The 25236-nt window shown below is 38.8% G+C and overlaps 1 protein-coding gene across 1 annotated transcript in view; it reads left to right on the top strand.

Annotated features, from left to right (window-relative positions):
• The window catches only part of frmd4b (FERM domain containing 4B), a 285193-nt gene that overhangs the window by 63682 nt on the left and 196275 nt on the right, over positions 1-25236 (top strand). The window contains exon 2 of the mRNA XM_016991676.2: positions 6189-6312. The gene's annotated coding sequence lies outside the window, so the exon portion shown is untranslated. The remainder of the gene's footprint in view (positions 1-6188; positions 6313-25236) is intronic.

Below are 25236 nucleotides of genomic sequence, written 5' to 3'. Positions count from 1 at the left end.
TATAACTTATGACTTCTGTGGGAAGCTATTAAAACCTAGAGAAGCCTTACTCAGCAAAGATTTGGGATTGCCATCAAAGCCAGTTAATGCCCCATTTCTCAATGTATTTTCAGCATGATTTAGGAGACCTGAACTGCTTGGATTAACACTGTGTGAAGCCTATGCTCCATACTTCAGAATGGAATGAATTTCATTCTGTAGTCTTCTTTTTTCCAACTTAACTTGATAGGAGACAGAAAATAAAAGTAGAGCCAATAGCTTATTGATAAGTCTTCAGTGTGCTTCCTTAGTATTGTTATTATGCTTCTTTTCTGTTGCAAAGCCTAATTCATCATAGAATTACAGTGTGTCTATGTTTGTGATAAGTCCCAGAGTTTGTTGGAGAGCAAACAAAGAGCATAAGGAATTATTGAAACAAAATGGGGGTGCAAAAGTACCAAAGTTGTGCTCCAAACTTAGAACATCTTCCAGAAAGCTGTTAAATCCATTGTTAAAAAATGCGAAGTAACTTAATTATATAGAAAATTGAGACAATATTCCAGAGAGCAAGGGGGCACCAAGTACTGGAGACAATATCCTAAATGATACAGGAGGATTTGGGCCAATATCTTCAAAACCCAAGAGTGAGCTGAGAATACTTAGAAAAAATTTGCTTGAGAGAATGGCCCATAGTTTTAGATATCTCTGCATTAATGCACAGAAATAAACAAGATGAACTTGAAATCTTAAAACAAGACAAATATGATGTAATAAGCATAATCGAAACCTCGTGGCATGAGTTTCATGGTTACAATGTAGTAATGGAAATTATAATGCATTCCAAAGAAAAAAGGTCAAATATGAACATAGTAGTAGTAGACAATGCCGCCTCTTCGGCTTAGAAATGGAGATGAGCACCAACCCCCAGAGTCGGTCACGACTGGACTTAACGTCAGGGGAAACCTTTACCTTTACTAGTAGTAGACAATAGTTCCCAACCTTTGCATTAGGCCCTTTAATAAGGTTGCTGGAGTAGACATGGGGCTCCAGGTCAGCTATAATGCCTGGTTTCTATTTCAGGATCTCTTTGATTGCAACATCTGTAACTTTGTGAAGTTAGCTTGCTTTCTTTGCACAAGTAAAACCCTTACCACCTATGTGAGATAAATGTTGTGTAGGATGGGCCATAGATTATTGATATGTGTCACTGATTTTAGCTCTGAACTCTAGGTAACAAATGATATTCTATCATTTTTCTCTTCAGTGCTTGTTTTATAGTAGTTTATTCTTCGGCACTAATCTAGTCCTTTGGATCAGTTTTTCATTTCCTTCTTTGGATATTGTAGTCTGAGGAATGCCTGATTTAAATATTGATTTGTAAGTTTGTCTGATGGGTTTGAACAGATACAGTTGTGTCACAGAGCCCCACTGTAAATAATAGATTTTGTGATGTTTTCAGGATGAAAGCTGGAAACATGTAAGCATGTGCTGCAACAGTTTGTAGGTTTCTCATATAAGGTGATATTTATAAATGTAGTTGAATAGTAGCACCCAAGAAGTGAAACCTGTTGAATGGCCTGGTTAAAGCTCAGATTGGTGGTAGAATGGAAGGCCTGATAATGTGTGATTTCAAGGAATAAAGACATCAACAAACCATGTGGCTCCCAAAATATAAACAAGGGTTTGGGGTTTAGTTTTTAGTTTTAGTTTTTTGCTTGAGCTGCTCACTTAGTCAAATGCAGCAAATTTATGATGGGAATTGTAGTCCACAAAATTTTTTTATGAACTTTGAAAATTTCACAGACATGTTAACAAAATAAAATCTGCTGGTAACTTAAAGCTTTACAAACTATTAGTTCCTCTTAACAATAAAAATACCAAAGAAGCCACAGTCAGTAAAACTGTAATTTTGCAGAGTCTGCCCTCTGGTGTACAGATAGAGATATTTTCTGTCACAAAACAGAAAAAGGAAAAGCAGCAAATGACACTGTATGGCAAAGGGTTGGACTAGATGGCATTCACTGGGGGCTATTTCTCATCTATATATATAAAAGAGTGATGGCATCACGGCAATTCACAAAACAACAAAAGTACAGGCCCCCCAACCTCAAAATTTGACAACACAACCCATCATCCACGCCTCAAGGTTGATACAACAAAAAGAAAAGAAAAATAAAGTCCTAATTAGAGGGAGAGCAATAATTTTTTTTATCCAATTGCTGCCAGTTTAGAGGGCTAATCTCTGCCCGCTTGGTTGCCTAGCAACCAAGGGACAGCCAGGTTTCAGTTAGGAGACAGGCAGATTTAGGCCTCACTTAGACTTCTTCCACAGATTATCTAATTTGCACTGGATTATATGGCAGTGTAGACTTAAGGCCCTTCCACACAGCTATATAACCCATTTATAATCTTATATTATCTGCTTTGCACTGGATTATCTTGACTCCACACTGCCATATAATCCATTTCAGTGTGCATTTTATACAGCTGTGAAGAAGGGGCCTCATATAATCCAGTTCTAAGCAGATAATTTAAGATTATCAGTATACAGTAGAGTCTCATTTATCCAACGTAAACAGGCCGGCAGGATAAGTGAATATGTTGGATAATAAGAAGGGATTCAGGAAAAGCCAATTAAACATCAAATTAGGTAATCGTTATACAAATTAAGCACCAAAACATCATATTATACAACAAATTTGACAGAAAAAGTAGTTCCATGCGCAGTAATGCTATGTAGTATTTACAGTAGAGTCTCACTTATCCAACACTCGCTTATCCAACGTTCTGGATTATCCAACGCATTTTTGAAGTCAATGCTTTCAATATATCGTGATATTTTGGTGCTAAATTCATAAATACAGTAATTACTGCATATTGAACTACTTTTTCTGTCAAATTTGTTGTCTAACATGATGTTTTGGTGCTTAATTTGTAAAATCATAACTTAATTTGATGTTTAATAGGGTTATCCTTAATTCCTCATTATCCAACATATTCGCTTATCCAACGTTCTGCCAGCCCGTTTATGTTGGATAAGTGAGACTCTACTGTACTGTATTTACAAATTTACCACTAAAATATCAGAATGAATTTAAAACACTGACTACAAAAACATTGATTATGAAAAGGCAGACTGCGTTGGATAATCCAGAACATTGTATAAGCGAATGTTGGATAAGTGAGATTCTTCTTTAATATGAAATAATTACTGGGATAGAATAATGCAGAACAATATAATCTCTAAAACCAGGACAGTAAATAAAAAGGGGAATTCCACACAGGAAACAACCGGGGCCAGCTAACACCTCCCAACAAAGTATTCCCATCATCAAAGTCTGGCAAATCCTGTTTTCTCAGGGCCACAGACAGTAGAAGCACATAAAATATCGCAAACAACACCACTCTGAAAACAAGGGAATTCCAGACAGGAAACAATCAGGGCCAGCTAACACCTCCCAACAAAGTATTCCCATCATCAAAGTCTGGAAATTCCTCTGTTTTCTCAGGGCCACAGACAGTAGAAGCACATAAAATATCGCAAACAACACCACTCTGAAAACAAGGGAATTCCAGACAGGAAACAATCAGGGCCAGCTAACACCTCCCAACAAAATATTCACTCAGGGAGGAAACAGCCAGGCTTTAAAGCTGCAAGGCCATTACATCCTAATCATTTTTCCTAATTGCAGCATTCATACTTGCCTCCAACAAACAAAAAAAACCAATCAGAAATATTGTATATTCACAACCTTTAGGAAATAATATCCCCTGATGGCGCAGCGTGTTAAAGCGCTGAGCTGCTGAACTTCTGGACCGAAAGGCCACAGGTTTGAATTGGGGGAGCGGAGAGAGCCCCCACTGTTAGCCCCAGCTTCTGCCAACCCAGAAGTTCGAAAACATGCAAATGTGAGTGCATCAATAGGTACTGCTCCGGTGGGAAGGTAACGCCGCTCCATGTAGTCATCCCACATGACCTTGGAGGAGTCTACGGACAACGCCGGCTCTTCGGCTTAGAAATGGAGATGAGCACCAACCTCCAGAGTCAGACACGACTGGACTTAATGTCTGGGGAAAACCTTTACCCTTGACCTTAACTACCACCAATTCCTCAATACTTTATTTCCCATACCACCAGACTTCGCCACAGCAACGCGTGGCCGGGCACAGCTAGTAACTATATATAACCAATGTTTCCACATAAAAATATATTTTATAGTGCCCAGTGCCCAAACTTTTCTGTCTCCCTTCACAATCTTTATTTCTCCTTCTCCCATAAAAATTGTCCCTTGTGTAGTGTCTCACATTAGGCTGAGCCAAAACATAACAAAATGAATTTCAACAAAGACAAATGTAAGATACTCCACCTAGGCAGAAAAAATGAAATGCAAAGATACAGGATGGGTGATGCCTGGCTCGACAATAGTACATGTGAAAAAGATCTTGGAGTCTTTGTGGACAACAAGTTGAACATGAGCCAACAGTGTGATGCAGCTACTAAAAAGGCCAATGGGATGTTGGGCTGCATCAAAAGGAGTATAGTGTCTAGATCGAGGGAAGTCATGGTGCCTTTGCATTCTGGGCACCACAGTTCAAATGAGACATTGACAAGCTGGAAGGTGTCCAGAGGAGGGCGACTAAGATAATCAAAGATCTGGAGACCATGAATCTCTATGAGGAGTGTCTTAAAGAACTGGGTATGTTTAGTCTGCAGAAGAGAAGGTTGAGAGGAGACATGAAAGCCATGTATAAATCTGTGAAATGAAATCATAAGGAGGAGGGAGCATGCATGTTTTCTGCTGCCCTGGAAACCAGAACTAGGAGCAATAGGTTCAAACTACAGGAAGGGAGATTCCACCTGAACATTAGGAAGAACTTCCTGACGGTACAAGCTGTTAAACAGTGGATCTCTCTGCCTCAGAGTGCAGTGGAAGCTCCTTTCTTAGAAACTTTTAAACAGAGGCTGAATGGCCATCTGTTAGGGATACTTTGATTGTGCTTTTCCTGCACGGAAAAATCAAAATTTTGGAAGTTTTTCAGATTTGGAAGACATCACTTTTTCTGGAAAATTTGAGGTTTTTCCAAATCTGGCGGGTCAGAAAAATCAAAATTTTGGAAGTTTTTCAGATTTGGAAGACGTCACTTTTTCTGGTGGTTGGACTAAATGGCCCATGTGGTCTCTTCCAACTCTATGATTCTGTGGTTCTAAGTGGTCTTTATTGAGCATTCCCATGATTATTCTGAAAGGAAACCCCAAGTCTTTTTTTCCCCTCAGCTATCTTACTGTCTGTCAATACCAGGTTTTTTTTTTTACAATGTCTCTAAGAGGAACACTGTATTAATGTTTCATTATCCTCATATGCTTTAGTGCTTGGCAGGAATAGGCCTCCTGCCATCATGAATAGATGAATATTATGCACCTTACCTTGTTGGGTGCTTATCTATCCCTATATTCTTATCATTATTAAAACATTTACCTTTATTCTGCTTTTATCTCTATTTGAGACACAAAATGGCTTACAGCATTAAAAGACATTACAATTTAAAATCCATAGCATACAATATTAAAATAGAAATAAATTCCATACAAGTTTGTACTGTGACACGGAAGGTGGCTCATAATAATAAATTTCAAATGAAAACAAGTACAATTAAAATACAATTAACCAGAAACAACAGCTTCCTTAATAAAACACCTCACCTTAGATGCTTAAGGCCTGCCATAATGCAAATACAATTTCAATAAAGATTGGTTAGCCATCTTTTGGGAGTGCTTTAATTGTGCATTTTTGCACTGAGTGACTCAGGTTGTTTCTTCTAACTATGATTTTATGATTTTGAAGATACAGGAATTAAGATCCTCCTACAAATATCATAAACCCAAGCCAGTCAGATAATTGAGGATATGATCTTGAAGAAAAATATGTTCCAGCTTATATGGAGCTTTATAGGTCACAGCCATCAAAAAGTAGGCAAAACACTGAGATGTTGTACTTTCATTCTATTTTATCTGCTTAACAAGTCAATTAGTAACTCATATTCTTTAGTTAATGAGCCTCTGGCATTTAGGGGAAATAATGGGAAATTGTGTTGAATTTTTCCTAGGGATACCTAGGGTACCCAGTTGCAGTAGTGTCTCTTTTGAATGTTTAGGTGTTTTGAAAGCATAAGAGAGCTAAAATGAACCTTGCCATTTTGTTTTCTTACAGAAAAATGGATAAAGGAAAACAGATGAAAGAACTGGAAGGATGAAAAGAAGTGCCCATATTAATGGAAGGCTAACAAATATTGCATTGAGAATTAAGCAGGCAAAAGCCTGTGGCTAAGATAAAGGTAAGGCTACTTGCCAAAAGGACTTTTACTTTGTCCACGGGGTATGGTAAGAGAGCACTAATACACTACTCAGCTGTGAGATATGTGGGTATAACCTTAGCGTCAGGAAATCCATTTGTAACTTCATATGAAAAGATTATTTGCCTGAGTGGGTGCTGCGAGGATGCCAAAGAATTCTACATTTGATATGTCTGAGTGGTACGTTGGGTGGGTGAGCTTCCTGAAGGCATTGTTGACGGCTTTTGTAATTTGTTGTTTGTTGCCATTTGGTTGTTTTCAATTTATGATGAGCCTATGAATAAGATAATTGGATCCCCAATTATCAAGTGGCCTGCTTAAATCTTATAAACTCAGTGGCAGTGTGGTCTCCCTCTTTGCCTATTACCTTCTATCTTTCCTAAGCATTATGGTCTTTTCTAGTGAATTGTGTCTTCTCATGATGTAATCAAGGTACAACAGCATTGGTTTTATCATCTTGGTTTGATTTGCTCTAAGAGCCATTCATTTGTCCTCTTCTCAGTTCACAGTATCCTTAGAACTTTTCTTCAGCACTGCATTTCAAATGAGTTGATTTTCCATCCAAACACAGAAGTTGGAATGCTACATCTTTACATTTGCAGATCTTACTATAGCTTCCCTTTCAAATCTTAGTCATTAATCAGAAGTCTCCATTTTGATTAATGACTGAACGAAGGTATGCAAAACATTTCAATGCCTTTATTACGCACTTTAAAGTTATGCAAGTCACCTGTGACCCTTACTTTTGTTTCCTCAACATTAATGTGCAACTCTGCCTTATTCTTCTGTAATTTTCCTCTGTAATCATTTAAATTGTTTGCTGTTTTCTGCAAGTAATGTAGCATCATTGGCACATCTTAAATTGTTGATCTTCCTTTCTGCAATTTTACACCTCTTTCCTGCTTCTTGTCCAGTGTATGGGTTGTGTTTTAGGGCAATCTGATGTTGTGGCATATCCACTCATTTTGGAACACGATATACCATAATTTTTGCATGATATGCAGCATCAAAACTGTAGTCTCTCCCAGTTCTGTGATTCTATGATTCTATGTTATTGTAAACTATTGTAATTAGTAATAGTAGTAGTATTGTGTGCTTTTCACCTGATCACATTGGTAGCTTGTAGCTTAGAAACTTCCCAAGGTATGATTTTAGGAGAAATTGTTAAAGTTAAATTTGAAATGAAATCTGAACTTTATCAGGTTGGGATGTTAGATGATCAATTCAATACAAAATGTGAAAGATTATTGTTATACATGATAATGGCAGCAAGAATGATCTATGCTCAAAATTGGAAAAACTAAATGATTCTGACAGCTGGCAATTTGATTATGAAAATGAGTGAACTTGTGTTCCTCCAGCAAAGATGGGGTCAAACCTCCATCATATTTTTTTTTTACTAAAAGAGTGTTATTATGTGGGGAAAGGATGTATCAATGGTTCTTTTTCATTTAATGGGTGTCAAAAATTGAGAGAATAGAACCATCAGACAGAGAATGTAAAGCCCTTAGGTTAGATAATGTAGATTGTATGCAGTTAATGTTTTTTGATGTTTAGAATGTAATAGTAATATGTTTTCTTTTATTCTAGAAAAGGTATTTTTTTAACTTTTTTGTTAACTTATTTTGGTTATTACTTACCAAGTCCTAAATGGTTCAGGCCCAGGCTATCTAGAAAACCGCATCTCCTTGTATAAACTTGCCTGGACTCTTCAATCAGCTGAGGAGGCCCTGCTCTCGGTCCCACCCTGGTCTCAAGCACGGCTGGTGGGAACGAGAGAGGGGGCCTTCTCGGTGGTAACTTCCCATCTTTGAAATGCCCTTCCCAAGGAGTTCAAAATGGCCCTCTCCGTACTCACTTTTAAAAAGCAACTTAAAACATTCTTATGCTCCTAAGCATATGATGAGAAAGAGGATTAGAATGTACAATATTGTTAAATGGAATTGAAGGAAATGGATTTGATATTCAAATTTGATACATTTGATATTTGGTATTAAGTACTAGTAATTCTTGTTTTATTTTTTGACTCATTTTGTTTTGATGCAATTTGTTCATATGTTTCTTTGTTGGCATTGAATGTTTGCCATTAAGTGTTGGAAACTGCCCTAAGTCCCTTCAGGGATATGGGGCAGTCTAAAAATAAAGATGATGATGATGATGATGATGATGATGATTCTATTTAATGTTTTCCTCTATTATGTTGGAAGCTGCCCTGAGTCCCCTAAGGGAGATAGGTCGGGCTACAAATAAAATGTTGTTGTTGTTGTTTGTACATTTGCATGTAGGTTTTGTATTAATTTGTCTAAATAAAAATTAATTAGCAAAAGAAAAGAAAGAAACTTCCCAAGGTAGAGGAAAATTATTATTATTATTATTATTATTATTATTATTATTATTATTTTATTATGACACAGCAAACAAGATAGATATGCTGGATTTCATATCACAAAATCACAAGTCGAACACTTCCCAAGTGTCTACGACTGTGTGATTATTATTATTATTATTATTATTATTATTATTATTATTATTATTTATTCATTTCTATCCCGCTTCAAAGTGGCTTACAAAATAAAAGCCAAAACAAATACATCCACACATAATACATCATCAGCTAAAACATCATAAACTAAGCTATGGTTCGATCTTTTCCAGGAGAAAATTAAAAACCATATGGGGGGGGGGGGGGAGAGAGAGAGAGAGAGAGAGAGAGAGATTGACCTCAAGACCTTTGGAATCTAAAAATGTTGGGGGGAGGAGTGCTATATTACTCCAACTGTGAAGCTGAGATGAGTTTTGACATGCCCTTGACTTCTTTTCACTCATTCTCCCCACAGAGAACCTATACACAAAGAGAGAGGGAAGGCAATAATCCTACTATCTTCCCTGGTGCCCCTGAGGTCTGCCAGTGCCATGCTGCATATATGAGGCAGGAGCTGTGGGCACAAAGGTGCAAGTTCACTTGCCTTCTTCTCTATGCTTGGTTCTAACATCTGAGGAACAAGAGATGCAAGAGAGTCTTTGATTAAGTGATTTCCATATGTACTGAGTAGCATTAAAATCTTCAGAAGAGCTTTATATTCCTCATTTGTCCCTCAGGCGAAGTGCTTTTTAGTCTCCTTTTGCAGTAATTACTGTGATTTGTTTGAGGCAATGACTGTCTAAGCATTTATACGCATAGGATATTGGCATTTAATAACAAGACTTTCTCTCTTTGCCTAAACAAAAGCTATTATTTTAAATTTGGAAAATGCCTTTAGGGATTCTAATAATATGATCAGTTCTTCTAGCAGAAACTATTTGGTGAAACATCCATCAGGAGTTATACAATGTCAGATGTCTCCAATATTTGTGCTCGGGAACTCTGGGACTCTTTATATGGTGGTGTAGGTCATTATGAATTTTGCACACTTGCATCTTTTTGCAAAACAGTAAAAACACAGAATGCAATGAATATAATAGGAGAAGATTTCATAATAAGTCAAGAAGGCAAAATAATAGACTAAACATGATAAAGTAATTTAAAGCACAAAATTAAAGGGAAATATCAGTGAATGCAAAGATAGCTATAAGCTAGGAGGACACTGCTGCTGGTTCCTCATGGGGTTCAACTAAATAGGTATCTTGTTGATTCTGATCTCTGATGCTTGGTGATTGGTTAGCCCCAGCCTTCCATTGGCTTAGCCTCAGGGAACACAACTCTCCCTCGCCTCCCCTATATTCTGAGGCTCATGCTTGTTCTTGAGAGCCTTCACTTGTACCAGAGCTGTAGATGGACGCTGGTGTCATCAGGTACTGCTGAGATCCTTGCAGGGCAGCTTGGAAACATTACTTTTTAGACGGCAGCCCCCAGTATCCCTCAATCAGCATGGACAGTATTCTCCATGCCATATTGGGGATTCTAGTAGTTGCAGTTCAAATAGTAATGTTCCCAACAACTGTCCTCATTTGGTTCTGACATTCATTGTTGCTTTCTGTTCACTCAGAAGGGAGGCAACAGTTTCTGCTAGTACTTACCTAGTTATCCCTGTGGATACTGGGGCAAAATGGGAGTAAAGATAGAGGAAAGCAGATGAGAGCACCAACAGCAGTGAAAAGATGGTGGAGTTCCTGGGAATGGATCATTCAGTGCGGAGGTCCTCCAAAATCAGAGCTTGTCTTGAAATAGAGCTTTGGAATGATAGACGAAACAAACAAAACAATGAGAAAGAAGAACAAGAAAAATAGAATGAGAGTAAAATGTCACCTACAATATCAAGCCTTAACACATTTTAAAGGGATTAGATATGAGTAAGACATGGTCTGAGAGATGGAGAGGTACTAATTACATAGAGACAGAGAAGTAAGAAGTGATCTATGTATGCACTGAGAGGTGCATACATATATCAGAGAAAAGCAGTTGTTTTCAAAATATTTAAAAGAGTGCTCCAGATTCAAAATGCTATAATGTTTACGGGATTGACCCCTCTTGTCCTCTACATTGATTTTGTTTCCAGACAGCACAGCAGGGGTGGAAATAAGGCATCTATATTCATTCATTCAGAATAAAAACAATTCTGGAGAGGCTATAAGCCACTGTTGTGTCAGTGTCTGAAGGATAAGGTGATGGCCCACTTCTTCACTGTTGGCACTGTCTCTTGTAAACTGAGCTACAATTGTGTCTATAGTCCAAACTGGAAAATGTAGCTCTTTCAGTTGCTGTCATTTGGCGATTCACTCAGACACACTGCATATATGGACTTTTCTGTTCCTTGTATGCAAGGATGTGAATTATCCTTCCAAGTTACCTCTGTGGAGTAGTTATAATTGCTGGTAACAATAGTAGTATTTGGTGATAATATTTGGAGCATTGCTTGGATAAGTCTGTACCTCGGCATGTTGCACAGCTAACAGTTTCTGAATTGGTTGGGTGGAAGGAATGTGTCAATCTGTCCAAGTAACAAACACAATGTGGAATAGACTACAACAGAAAAATCAGAAGGGAAGAGTTAAAGCAGTGCAAAGGAAACCCAGTTCCCAGTAGACCAAACTTTTCTTACATATCAATAGGACACTCAGTCTTCTCCAGGCTTTGGTCAGAACGTAAGAATTTATTCAAGGTTCTGAATTCTGGGGAAGATATTATTCAACATCTTGAACAGCTCCTTTAAAATGAAGTCAAAACTCCAAAAAGCTATTAGCTACTCACTGTTGATTTGATGCTTCAGATTGCAGCTTAGATGCCTTGATTGCATATACGGCTATATTTAAATAATACATCATATAATGATTTTATGTTTTTTGCCCCATCCCAGTCTTTTTTGTTTTACATTTCATTCTTCTGCAGTGTTCATTATTAGTAGCTCCAGTTTTATTAGGTTATATGTGTTTATGTGATTTTTCTTATATGTTGTTTTATGTTATAAAGCATAATTATTGGAAAATTATCAGTGCAGTAAGTGAAAGGGGAAAGGTGCAATGATAACTGAAATGGAATTGGATTCTGAAACTGGATTATGTGATTTTAATAATTTTAATGTTGAAATGTTTTAGCGGTTGTTTTAATGTGTATGTTTTATTTGTTGGATATGTGTTATATGGCATCAAATTGTGCCTTTATGTGCACCACTATGAGTCCCCTTCGGGGTGAAAAGGGTAAGATATAAATATGGCAAATAAATAAGTTATTTGTCTTTGTTGCATAATAAAGCCATATTAAAAACAAGGCAGCAAATTAAAGGGGGCAACACATGTGAGAGGTGAGATAATGCAACCAGATATGCACCCAGTCCAGGTGTGCAAGTGGATGCTCAGAATTGCAGAAAACAGGGAAAAGCTATCTGATCGTGTGACTATCCATATGCATGACAGGAATAAACTCAACCTTCAACCCTTGACTGCTCCAGTTAGGTGGCCAGACATAACCTAATACAGTTGTGACTACATGATACGTAGCTTCCCATACTGATTTCAGTGTGGTATTAAAGGACTCGTGTTAAAGGGCAAGAAACTACACAATCAAGCTGGGGTACAACCTTTGTGCAAATTTATTCATTCTCATCCATGTGTTTTAATTGATTGGAGTCACCACAAGAGGGAGCGTTATGAATACAATCTTTGCTCTATGAATAGATACAAGGGTATGTAGGGCAATATCAAATAATTCCTTCCAAGAACACCTGTTATCTGAGAAACAGTCATGTTCTCCCTCAGTTTCTTCCCAGATGTTTAATAAATCAGCCATTATTCTTCAGCATCAGCCCACAGAATATACTTTGCTTCCACCCATCTCACCTAATCGGAATGCAATGGAACTCCTTAGTTTCAAAGGCAATAAGGAGGATTTGTTTGCTACAAATGAAGACATTTGGCAGCATCTCTGGAGCTATTGCATCCTGAAAAAAGCACTCCAACCTTTTAACACCTCCTATGAAAGTTTATTTTGAAATAAATGACAAACCAAGCAGCTTCTGCCCATACACATTGTCGAACTGTCCAAGATTGGACAGGCTGAGCTAGAAGAATGTACAGTAGACCCGAGTATTATATGGGAGATCTGCTTGAGGATCCTTCACATATTGAGGTTTTCACATATACTTTTTCTTACCTGAGCTTCCAGCCAAAGCATACCATAGAATTGCTTAGGACCTAGGAATGCCAAGAGAAGTGTTCTCTCTAGGCTTCAGGGCAATTTTGTTGTCAACTTCTGGTGGAACATCTGGTGGAAGGCAACCATAGAATTACACCAGAGGCCGAGAAAATTCACTCCAAGACTCACCTGAGATTACTGATATTCCCATCAAAATATTAACAAATTTCAGTTCTACCTAGCTTTTGAAATCAAATAAAATTTGACATATTTGGGGTAGTATGATGGACCTTGGTGCATGGATCTGCCTGTGTTCAGTACTCAGTAAGAAAATGATAAAGTACTATTTCTCTCCTCATTCATAGAGTTGTGGCTTGCGTGTGGCCGCTTGAGAGAAGGACTGACCCTTTCTACTCAGATCTTATCTCATTTGCACTACTTTTTCATTTTCTCTTCTATCAAATGCATGTTATATGCTAGAGGGAGAGATGGACACATGCAAACATGCATATACAGAGATATAAAAACATCTCCTCCTTCAGCTTTAAGATCAATATGGCAGCAATCTCATAATGAAATACTCACTTTCCCAGAAATGAACCAGCTGGTATTCTGATGCTCCATCATGACAATTAAACAGCTGGAAAATTTCTTTCTGAAATATTATCTGGACATGTAGTATCATCAAGCAGTATTCATTGGATCTGGCATTATGAACATTATATCCCATATGCCACAGAATAATGTATCTGTTTCCTACTTGCCACTAAACAGCATCCCAAATGGCTAGTAGGCTGGTGACAGATGTCTTGCTCTGATGGCAGAAACCATCCATAGTTACCATCTCAATGGCACACAGAAAGCAGCATAATGACAAAAAGCTCCTTATTACTGGTATCGGAAGAGAAACCTTAGTGGACAACAGATGGTGTACTTGAGTGGTCCTTCCTGGTGGACACATAATTCCACATTGGAGACATATCAAAGTCGTCACATTCCAAATAAGTGTTACTATATTTTTTTTGTTTGCTCTGTAACAACTATTTTATATGCCGTGTCTCTCTTTTTTCTGTACACATTTCTTAATGAATGTGCAAACTGGATCCCTGAACCTCACTTTTGTAGCCTTTGAGGCTCCATCAAGTTCCCTAAACCTGACACTCGCCTCAAATTGAAGAAAGTAGTGTGATTTGGGAGAGGGGTTTTCCTCCTGAACTATGCAGAAAGCTCTCAAGCACACAAAATATCTCATTTTACCCCTCCAAAAAAAACAAAAAACAAAAAAAAACAGTCCAAGCCAAACTAGGACTGAATACTGGGGATGAAAAGGAGAGTTTGTCTCCATAGAGAGAATGATCCAGTGTTTGATTCTAGATTGGTCTGGGGGCTAGGAGTTTCTCACCATAGCCCATGTGCTTTTGCTGGCCACAACAGCTGAATTCTAATATTTCCTGTCTGCTCTGATGGGCACTGTTCTCTGCAATAATGTATATGAACCATGGCAATGCAGAAGCTATTGTGAGTTAGACTGATCCATATGGGTGGGTGGCAGAGAAGTTTAAAATTGAAGTCTGTCCTTCCTATGGGTGTCTCAATAACTCTCTATGAACAGTCCTGCTTCAGTGCCAGGCATCCTCTTCCTGCTCCAAATGGCTTCCCCTGACAAGCCCTGTTCACCTTATGCTCTCTCTAAGGATAACATGTGTTCTTTAATGATCTCTTGGCAACAGAAGATCAGACCTGCCGCTAAACAACTTGGCCAGAGAAATTGCTTTATATTAATGGCATTATAATGGTACATCCACTTTGGATGCATTGAAGTTCTGTGATTTAACTAGTGTAATAATTCCACTGATGCAGACCATAGCATTCACACACAGTTATTGTGGTCAGATCATCACCTGGATTGTAGACAATGACATCCAATCTGCTACTAGACCAATACATGAAACCTTGCCAATTTGCCAGATCTTGCATTCTTCTGACATAGCCTTCAAGACCTCGGGATCACATCTGAAGCATCAGAGTATAACTTGGTAAAGCAACAGCAGTATGGTATATGGATTTAACTAAAAAGAGTACTGTTGGTCTGGAAAAGGTAAGGAAAGGGGCAACTGACACAATCAAGGGATTGGACCAGCTGCCCTGCAAGGAAAGGTTTCTGAGTATAGTAGGAAAATGATAATAAGGTCCTTACTTGCATAATGGAAAGGTATGACACTTGAAAGGAAACTTGGAAAAGTAATGTTTTTGGATTAGAATTCATAGAATTAGAATAGTTAGTAGCTGATGAATTCTGGGATTTGCAGTCCCAAAAAGTCATGTTTTGAAGCTCTAGTTAAGTTAGTTAGTGTTCCAAGAGTACACGTTATCGAAATGACAGTATGTGATTCACCCCTTTGTGTGTGTCTCCACCTGTTCCTCAGACTATTCTGACAGCAGATTCGGGCTTATTTCTCCTTCCTCCACTCCTTTTGGTGTGCCCCTGATTCTTCCCTTTCCTTGTCCTTTATCTTGGCTGACACAGCTATCCTACAACAATGAATGTGGGCAGAGCTGACCTCCACCTTTAGGATATCCTTTTCTAACGTCCTTTCTCACCGCTTGTGAGAAAGGATGTTAGAAATTAACATTTCCAATTCCTATTTGATTAAACATCTTTTTATTGTCAATCCAGTGTCTTATAGAACTATCTTCCTTGTCCTTTTCCTTCAAGCTTGTATTCTGGCATACTAGTGAATCCTCTTCTAAAATCTAAACAAGACAGAGCCATTCATGGTCATTTGAAAGGCAGATCTGAGAACAGGGATTCAGCCTATGCTGGAAGGGGTTTACACTTCCTCTGAAGATAGAGGTCCAAATATTGTGTGTATCCCTGATTGCAACTCTGAGCCTGGAAGTCCAGCTTTGTACAGTGACTGTGATTGTTTTTGCACCCTTACAGCTAGCACATCAGTAATGTCCATTTGGTCAGACTTCATCTGGAATGCTGTGTCCAATTCTGGGCATCATAGTTTAAGAGAGATTTTGACAAGCTGGAAGCTGTCCAGAGGAGGGCAAATAAAATGGTCAAAGGCCCTATGAGGAGCATTTTAAAGAACTGGTTATGTTTAGCCTCCAGAAGAGAAAATTGAGATGAGAGAATGATAGCCATATATACTGTATATATTTGGAAGGCTGTGATAAGGAGGAAGGAGCAAGCTTGTTTTCCACTGCCCTGGAGACTATGACTCAAAGCAATGGGTTCAAATTGCAGGAAAGGAGATTCCACCTAAACATTAAGAAGAACCGTAAGAGCTGTTCAACAGTGGAACACTCTGCCTCAGAGTGTGGTGGAAGCTGCTTCCTTGGAAACTTTTAAACAGAGGCTGGTTGACCATTTGTCAGGGATGTGTTGATTGTGTTTTTCCTGCATGGCAGGGAGTTGGACTAAATGGCCCATATGGTCTCATCCAACTCTGATTCTATGATTCCTGAAGCTATCTGATCTGATTGTGATGAAACATGCCTTGATTTACATTGCCTCTGAGTTATTGTAACATGCGGTGCTACAGTAGAGTCTCACTTATCCAACATTCGCTTATCCAACGTTCTGGATTATCCAACACATTTTTGTAGTCAATGTTTTCAATACATAGTGATATTTTGGTGCTAAATTCGTAAATACAGTAATTACTGCATAGCATTACTGTGTATTGAACTACTTTTTCTGTGAAATTTGTTGTATAACATGATGTTTTGGTGCTTAATTTGTAAAATCATAACGTAATTTGATGTTTAATAGGCTTTTCCTTAATCCCTCCTTATTATCCAACATATTCGCTTATCCAACATTCTGCCGGCCCATTTATGTTGGATAAGTGAGACTCTACTGTACTTATGAAAAGTGCCCTGAAACTTCTGGTGGCTCAAAAAGCAGCAGTAAATTGTTAACTAGGGTTGGTTAAAGGAAATCCACAGCCCCCTTGTTGCAGCAGCTCCACTGGTTGCCAGTCTGTTTCTGAGTTCAATTTGAGTAGTGTGTATGACTCCAGTCCCTATATTAGTTTGTCCAAGCTCTAGAATCTGCTTGTCTCACTCTCTTCTTAGGAACACATGATGGGAGCAAGGGCAAGGGCTTTCTTGGTAGCTGCTCTCAGACTTAATGGACTCTCTTTCTGTGAAAGCTGGAATGGGTCACCCTTTGCTTTCCTTTCATCAACAAGTGAAACTGATTTAATTCCCATTGGCTTTTAGGAATGGATAAAAATGCATTTGTAACACTGTGCTGTTTTGTTGGTTTTTCTCTTCTATATTTTAATTCCTATATCATGCTTAATTGCATTTTAAAATATCTTTTGTTCATTTTTATGAATCTGTTGTAATCAGTTTGGTTTGAATATTTTGTACGCTGTCTTGAGTTTTTCTAGTGTTGGGGAAACCCAATAAAAATATAAAATACTGCTTTCTGTCTATTCTCAGTTTAACTTGTCTCTTAGCACCAGGGCAAAAAGCAATGATCTAACACCTGCTTGTTGCCACCCCTCTCCCACATTTTAGGAAGAAATAATTTAGAGGCAGGGCCTTCCTGCTTCCCCTTCTTTTCATCTGGGAATGGAAGGAAACTCAACCCTTTATGAACTGTTCAGTTTTGACAAATGTGTTCTCTTTTCCTGCCTGCTCTTGGATGTTAGGAAAAAATGATGACTAATTGTGCTGGCACACTGGTGCCATTCTTCTGCCACACTTATAAACCATAGGTCCTTGTGTTTCTGCCTATATTTATTTTATTGCAAAGCACCCCAATAATTATTTTTGAAGGTACAAATAAAAATTTGATGCAAATATAGTTTTGGAGCCCTTATCAGTGTTCTGGATGGACAAATATGGATGTAATTACGACACAGACATACAATATTTGTCAAAGTAGGAATATAGAAGGAATTGCAAGGCTTCAAGCTTTTGAGTCCTCGTGCCAAAATTTAGCTCATTTCTCTTGGCCTGATGAACATTCATTGTGCCAGGGCTTTATTAATAACACAGAACTTTTATTGACTTGATTATTCTTAAAACCATATTGGTACATAGGTCATATGGTATATGGAAGATGCAAAATACGAATATTTTTCAGGCCATGCTCTTGATATGTTACAGAAGCCTGAAGTTTAGAGAAATGAGAAGTTGTTGGTTTCTTTGTGGTTGTGTTTGCTCACATCTGATTGCTAATTAAATAGCTACTGTGAATGATGTAGGTTGTAGAGACTGTTGGGAGAAAGAATATCAGCAGCACCTCAAGCTGCATAGTTGGATGGAGTACCCAAGACTTGTGTGAATAGATTGGCGTGAGAAGCACAAACATTGAAATACACTCAAAGGAGAAGAATGTGAAGGCATGGTTTACAAAAGAGACATAAGGCTTTAAGCAGTGAAGCTGAGAGCCAGGTCTTGCAGCATAGGGACTGCAAATGTCAAACCCACAACTTAGAAAGCCAACTTATTTCTTCCCATACTGAGATTAAACAATGCCAATGTATTTAAGGTGTCTGAGTCCCTCTGGAAAACACATCACTGGAATGCACCGTCTTGATGGAAAAAATTGTGTAGGCACAATTTTAAAAGTGCTGGCTGTAGCTCTTGGCACTCCTAATTGGAGACAACATGTGTCAGGGTTGTAGAAAGCATATGCTGCTTCCGTGTTCATTTTCTGTAGAGGAGGGGGAAAATAATCTACATTACCTTGGATTGCCAACCTGGCTTTTAACCATATTTTTGCTGTGAAAAAATATATCTGATCCTAAGTCAGTGAGAACAATAATTTGATCATTCAGGCAATGTGTTAATATATTCATTGCCTGTAATCCCTGTGATTTATATATTGGCCAAGGGTCAGATTAAAAGCATCAGACTGATTTTGAAAGTACTCCACAAATGATCCATTTATATCTGCAATGATTGTGACTTCCCACTCTCGAGGTAACCTACTGGCCAGCAGCAGGATACAAATGGGAAGGAAAAGGAGATAATATAGGATAGGGGGGAGGCAGGAAGGGTTAAAAAAAGGAGAACATTAGAAATGAACCTTGACCACTCCAACAACTATCATGTCAGACTACACAGAGAAGCCATTGAAATTCACAAGCATGTGGACAACTTCAACAGAAAGGAGAAAACCATGAAAATGAACAAAATCTGGCTACCAGTATTAAAAAACTCAAAAAATCAGAACAGTAAATAAGAAGCAACACTCTGAAAACAGAGGAGTTCCAGATATGGGAAACAGGGGCAGCTAACAAAGGTTCCCCACCAGGCAGGAAGAAGCCATTAGAATAAGCTATTCAATGCTAATTAAGCTGATTAACTACAACATTCACGCTGGCCTCCAACTAACAAAGAGTCTTCTCTCATCCTGGACTCTCCACAGATATATATAAACCTTCCTTGTTTAGTTTCTCCATACCTCACAACCTCTGAGGATGCCTGCCATAGATGTCGGTGAAACGTCAGGAGAGAATACTTCTAGAACATGGCCATACAGCCCGGAAAACATACAACAACCCTGTGATCCCGGCCATGAAAGCCTTCGACAACACATTAGAAATGTCTTTCTGGATCAAACAAAAGTCCTGTCCAATTTGATATTCTACTTAAACATTGGCCTTCCAAATGCTCACAGGAAGCCCACAAACTGGGCAGAAATACAATAGCAAATCCCCATTTCATAGCATTTGATCATTTTCCATAGCGTACGATGAATAGAGACCTCTAACGCTTAATTTATATTCTGCTCCTGCCAATATTGAAGGCAATTTCTCTATGATGTTTATTTATTGCCTCTCAGCCTGCCAAGATCTGCAAGGCAATGTGAAGTAGATGTACACCTGCTTTCAGCAGTGTATGTGCTTTAGGAAGTGTTGTGGAGGAGATAGTATTTGCAATACATTCTTCAACATCTTTTCCCTTCGTGCATAACAGAAGTTGAAGGGAAGGGGCCTTCCAGTTGTATCCTTGGCTACTGATCAGCTGTGAGGTGTTTCCAGGCATAGTCTTACTGCTGTTGAACAACTGAGTAGAAGAATCAGCTTTACATTGTGTGGGAGGAATTGACTATGCTGGGGTAATTAAGCTGCATCTGGATACAGTCCCACAACTAATCTGTGTCCTATAGGAAGAAGCTGAACAAGAGAGCATCCAACCACCCACCAGCTGCTAGGGAAGAAGTGGCCAGTCTCCACTCCTTGTATGATTAACAGATACTTTTGCTCCACTAGCCATCTAACTGAGGGTCTTAAATATACCTTAAAGACACCATATCCTGTCTGATCGTAGAAGCTAGGTAGAGTCTGCCCTGGTTTAGTGCTTGGGCGGGAGACTGCCATTCATTACCAGGTGCTGTATGCTATAATTCAGAGGAAGGAATCAGCAAAAACCACTTCTGAATATTCCTTAGTTGAGAAAACTCTTGAAATCCATGTACGCACAGTCAACCAATTGGTTATTGAAGAATACATATCATCATGTCTAGCAGCTGTGGTTTGTTTTGCCCTCCCTGCATATTCCTAAGGATTTTTTTAAACTGCACTGATCAATATGCCCAGTATGATCACAGCACACATTTGTCCAATGTCTACCCAATATGATATTCACAGCTTTACTCTCTCTCCTTTGCCTAATGATCCCTCAATAGGGCATTTGCTTTTTCATTGATAAAAAGCAAACACATAGATCAGGGGTGAGGAACTTTTATTCCTTAATTAGAAGTGACAAAACTGGTGATACATGGTGTCATATCACTTCCCACCACTTGAAAGTGCATTCCCCCTCTGTTTCTGCCCCTGATCCCAGTGATTATTTGTTGTGGTTGCATCTGCATAGATTAAGGATGGTGAACCTGTGGCTCTTCAGAAGTTGTTGAACTCTCAGCTCTAATCAGCCCCAGCCAGCATGGAAGATGTTGAGGGATCATGAGAGTTGTATTCAAATAATTTGGAAGATCTAAGCTCCTGCCATTGGTAAAACCCATGTATGCAGATATCTTGAAGAACATGGGTCCTTAAGTACTACGACTCTTTGTGTGCAGTGTTACAGCTTGCATGGAAACCTGCACATAGAAAGATACATGCTCAAGATGTGGAGATTGAAGGAAACGGGCAGAGAAAAATTGAACTATTAAATGTCTTTGTAAACTTGGAGCCTCTTCATGTGATTCACATAGGAAAGGGAGATGTCTCTGTGGCATGCCATTGCTCTACAAGAATAGATCTTGACTTTCGATCTAACTTGATCCTTCTAGATAAGAAAAGTGAATTTTCCACCAATTCATTTTTAAACCTTGTCACAAATATGGCTCGCTTTTAGTTGAATAATTCTTAAAGTTTTGCTTTGGGGATGAGTGTTCAGTTTCTCAATGACAAACCGAGTCATTTTTCTCTTCCATAGTCAAATGGCCTGGATTATGCTGAGATCTGATTTTTAGATGTTCTGTGCACATCTGAGTGGCATTTCTGCCAGCTTTAATCTGCTCTAATAAACAGTGGCTATTGATTCCCTGCCTCTCCAAATCTTAGATCATTATTGACTTTCTTTTTGTCCTAGCCTGCCAAACCTTAATTGTGCTAGTACCTCATTAATACAGAAGGAATCTTAATTACCTTTATTATCCTTAAAATCCATATTGGTTCATATTGCAATAACCATTCGGAGATCTTTATGTGCTGACCTATTCCTATTGTCTTCAAAAACCAATGACAGTTTTGTAGTTTCCTGGAATGGAAACACATAAACATAACTTTTCTCTGAGTCACAATATATTCTGGTCTTTTGGCACCTTTAACATAAGCATCTCTCTTCTGGCCCAAGCTTTAAGTACCAATTGCATGATCCTCAGATGGCAGATATAAATAACCATAACTCAGAACAAAAATACTGAACAGTGGTTTGTATGTGTTTATTCATTCTCGAGACTTGTTTTACCATTATAAAGAATTAGGCAGAGCCACCTCAAATGGTCAATTTTGGATTTCTAAAAAAAGTTGCAAATTGTTAGTTATTTTCTTTTTATACATGTGGTGTTTTATTGTTGTATTATGCTATGACTATTCCAGGTCATAGAAGGGTAGAGATGTTTGAGAGATTTTCTGCCTTATGTACCAACATTATATGTGAGATTTAGGTACTCCATAGCTTTAGTTAAATGTATGAAGGATACATGATTTGCTGCTTCATCTTAGGCAGCAAATATCTTAAATTAACCTTGGACTAGAACAGTGGTTCTCAACCTGGGGTCCACAGATGTTTTTGGCCTTCAACTCCCAGAAATCCCAGCCAGCTTACCAGCTGTTAGGATTTCTGTGAGTAGAAGGCCAAAAACATCTAGGGACCCACAGGTTGAGAACCACTGGAATAGAACATAGGTAGGTCTTTGGATAACACAGTGGGCCCCTGGTATCTGCTAGGATTTGGTCCAGAATGGACACCCACCCACCCATAGACACCAAAACTCATTAATTCTCAAAGCCCATTATATACATTAGCTTGGTAACATGGTGTCTCTTACGTAAAATAACAAAATCAATATTTGCTTTGTGGATGTTTTGGGGATTATTTTCAAGCCATGGATGGTTGAATCTATGGATTCGGAGACCATGGATATAGAGGGCTGATGGTACCTATAACTTGAGGATCGTTTCATCCATTTGATGAATTGAGCTGTAGTGTACAAAAAGACCATAATAAATCTTTTCAGTCAGTGTAAACTCATATAATGCAGTTCAGTGAGGTTCAGACTGCATCATGTGGGTTTACACTGCCATATAATGCAGTTCAGACTACATTGCTCTTTTTGGTAATGTAGATCCAGCTTAACACAGCTACTTTTCTAAAAGTTGTTCCAAATATGCAACTAATTGGAGTTGTTTTAGGGTTACACTGTGAGTTTAGTTGAGCATATTTCTAGAATGGCATGCTCCAAAATATTGTACTGACGTGGAGGATGACAACTACTGAGCCGTAGGGGATTCTGGGAATTGAAGTACAATAAGAAATATCTTCAACCTCTGCTGATAGGAATGATGTTCTGGGATCATGTCCCCTTTCTATTTGTAGAGAACATCCTTCTTGTCAAATTATCTCTGGAACAATACAGTTTAGCCATACAGATACCTACTGGCCATGTGATTAACAGATACCAATAAACTTTCTTTCAGCAAGAGATCCATCACAGAGATCAAAGAAACTTTAGCTTTGCCATGGTTGGTGCCGGGTGGAGTTCTCCCAGGGGTTAAAAACTTTGAGGAAGCATGCTATAGGTTAATGCTCTGGAACAAGCTTTGAACTCTCATAAAGATAAACAAAATGCCATAAAATAGGCGTGAGACGGCTATCTCTGTTTGCTAGTAGGGAGCCATTCTCTGCATAATGTTCAATCACTCTGCATTGCTGTTCCCGGTTTCCACAGATTAATGAAGCTGTAAAATCATAATTGCCAACTCAGGATAGTTCTTGGGCTTCGATCATTTTATTTCAGCCATGAAAACAATTCATGCAACTATAATTACCTGGCCTCTTCAGTTTCCCTTTTTATATTTTAAGCATCTCGCAAATGCCAAGGGCACTTTCTGCCGTCTCAGAGCCACCCTGCTGGGTAGAAAGGACCCCTGGTAGGATCACCTCCTGTTGCTGAGCCCTTTGAGGTTATTTCACAGGGACTTATCGGAGGACTCACCAGAGAAACCGTAATCAGAAGTTAGCTGGAGGCAAGGAGAGAGGATTAGGAAATTAGCAGCAACCTGCTACACCCATCCAGTTCAAAGCATGGTCAGTACAATCCCATAATACAGCTAGAATTTCTTTTCTTTAAGGCAGTAAATGAGGGAAGATCCGACTGCTCCAATATGCAGAATAGTCATTCCTATGGCAGCAGTCCTGTCCATGCTTACTTGGGAATAACTGTGTGCAAAGGGATCTTGTAGCACATTTGAGATGAGGGAAGCAAACCATCCATATTACATGATGCTGTGCTTATCTTGTTGCTGGTCTGCTTCCTCTCTGCAATTAATTCAGCCTCTGCTATTGTTGGGCAAAATCAGTCAATAACCAACCATCCTGCCATGTTCCCATCACTTGGCTTATGCAGTTTGGGCCATTCTACTTCTGTGCCCCCTTCCTCTTGTTATTCAAGAGCTTTTTTAATTTTTCAAAACACAAACTTGAGCTTATTAAAAATGATCCACCAGTACAACTACAATTCTTTTCACACACAAAAAAAATTACAGTGCAGGAAGGTATGGTTGTGGGAATATGAAGAGGTACAACTCAGAGACCATGGGTCCACAGATTGGCACAGTTGTATGAATGGAGAGAGGCATGGTAATGAGGGTGTTCATTCTGGTATGTACCCTCTTTAGCTGCTCACATGAATGCAGCTTTGTGTGATAAAGTCTTTACTGGGAGAAATAGGTTGTAGCATAAGCGTTTTCTGTTTTATTTTCAAAGATGCTACAAGATCCCTTTACATACAGAAACAGCACTCTGAAATGTGTCTGGATAATCAATTGTAATTGAGCTTATATGCTTCTGGTCATTCTCTACTTCCTAGAGCAGTGTTTCTCAACCTGTGGGTCCCCAGATGTTTTGGCCTTCAAATCCCAGAAATCCTAACAGCTGGTAATTTCTGAGGTGGTTCATAGTGAGAGATACGTTTGGACAGGTAGACCATTTAGGGCTTTATAGGCTAAAGCCAGAACTTTGAATTGTGCTCGGTTCTTTCTAACATTTAGGTGGGATCACTTTTCTTGAATCAGTTGCCCTGCATCCTGGAGTTTGAGCAGCAGAAAGCAAGCTGTTTTCATCTTCAGTATGACATTCTGTCAAATATTTAAACCTGGCTATCATATCCCCTCTATTTATTTTATTTATTTATTTACAGTGTTTATATTCCGTCCTTCTCACCCTGAAGGGGACTCAGGGCGGATCACAATGTACACATACATGGCAAACATTTAGTGCCATATGAACATAGAGACAGAGACAGAGATGCAGAGGCAATTTAACATTCTCTAAATCCTCTCTTCTTCCTGTTAACTACACCCAACTTTCTATGCCACCTCTAGCATGTTTTCCAGACCTTTTACCCTGTCGGATGCCCTTTTCTGGGCACATTCATGCTTGTCACTATCCTTCTTGAATCGGACACATGGTATTCCAGGTGAGGTCTGACCAAAGCGGAATAGAATGGGACTGTGACTCCCCTCAGTCTAGACCAGGCATGGACAAACTTCAGCCTTCCAGGTCTTTTGGATTTCAACTTCCAGAAATCCCAGCCATCTTATTGGCTGTTAGGAATTGTGGGAGTTGAAGTTCAA

The sequence above is a fragment of the Anolis carolinensis genome, chromosome 2, assembly GCF_035594765.1.
Source record: "Anolis carolinensis isolate JA03-04 chromosome 2, rAnoCar3.1.pri, whole genome shotgun sequence".
Taxonomy (NCBI): domain Eukaryota; kingdom Metazoa; phylum Chordata; class Lepidosauria; order Squamata; family Dactyloidae; genus Anolis; species Anolis carolinensis.
Note: the sequence above shows the minus strand (reverse complement) of the source record. Positions and strands in the feature narration are given on the sequence as shown.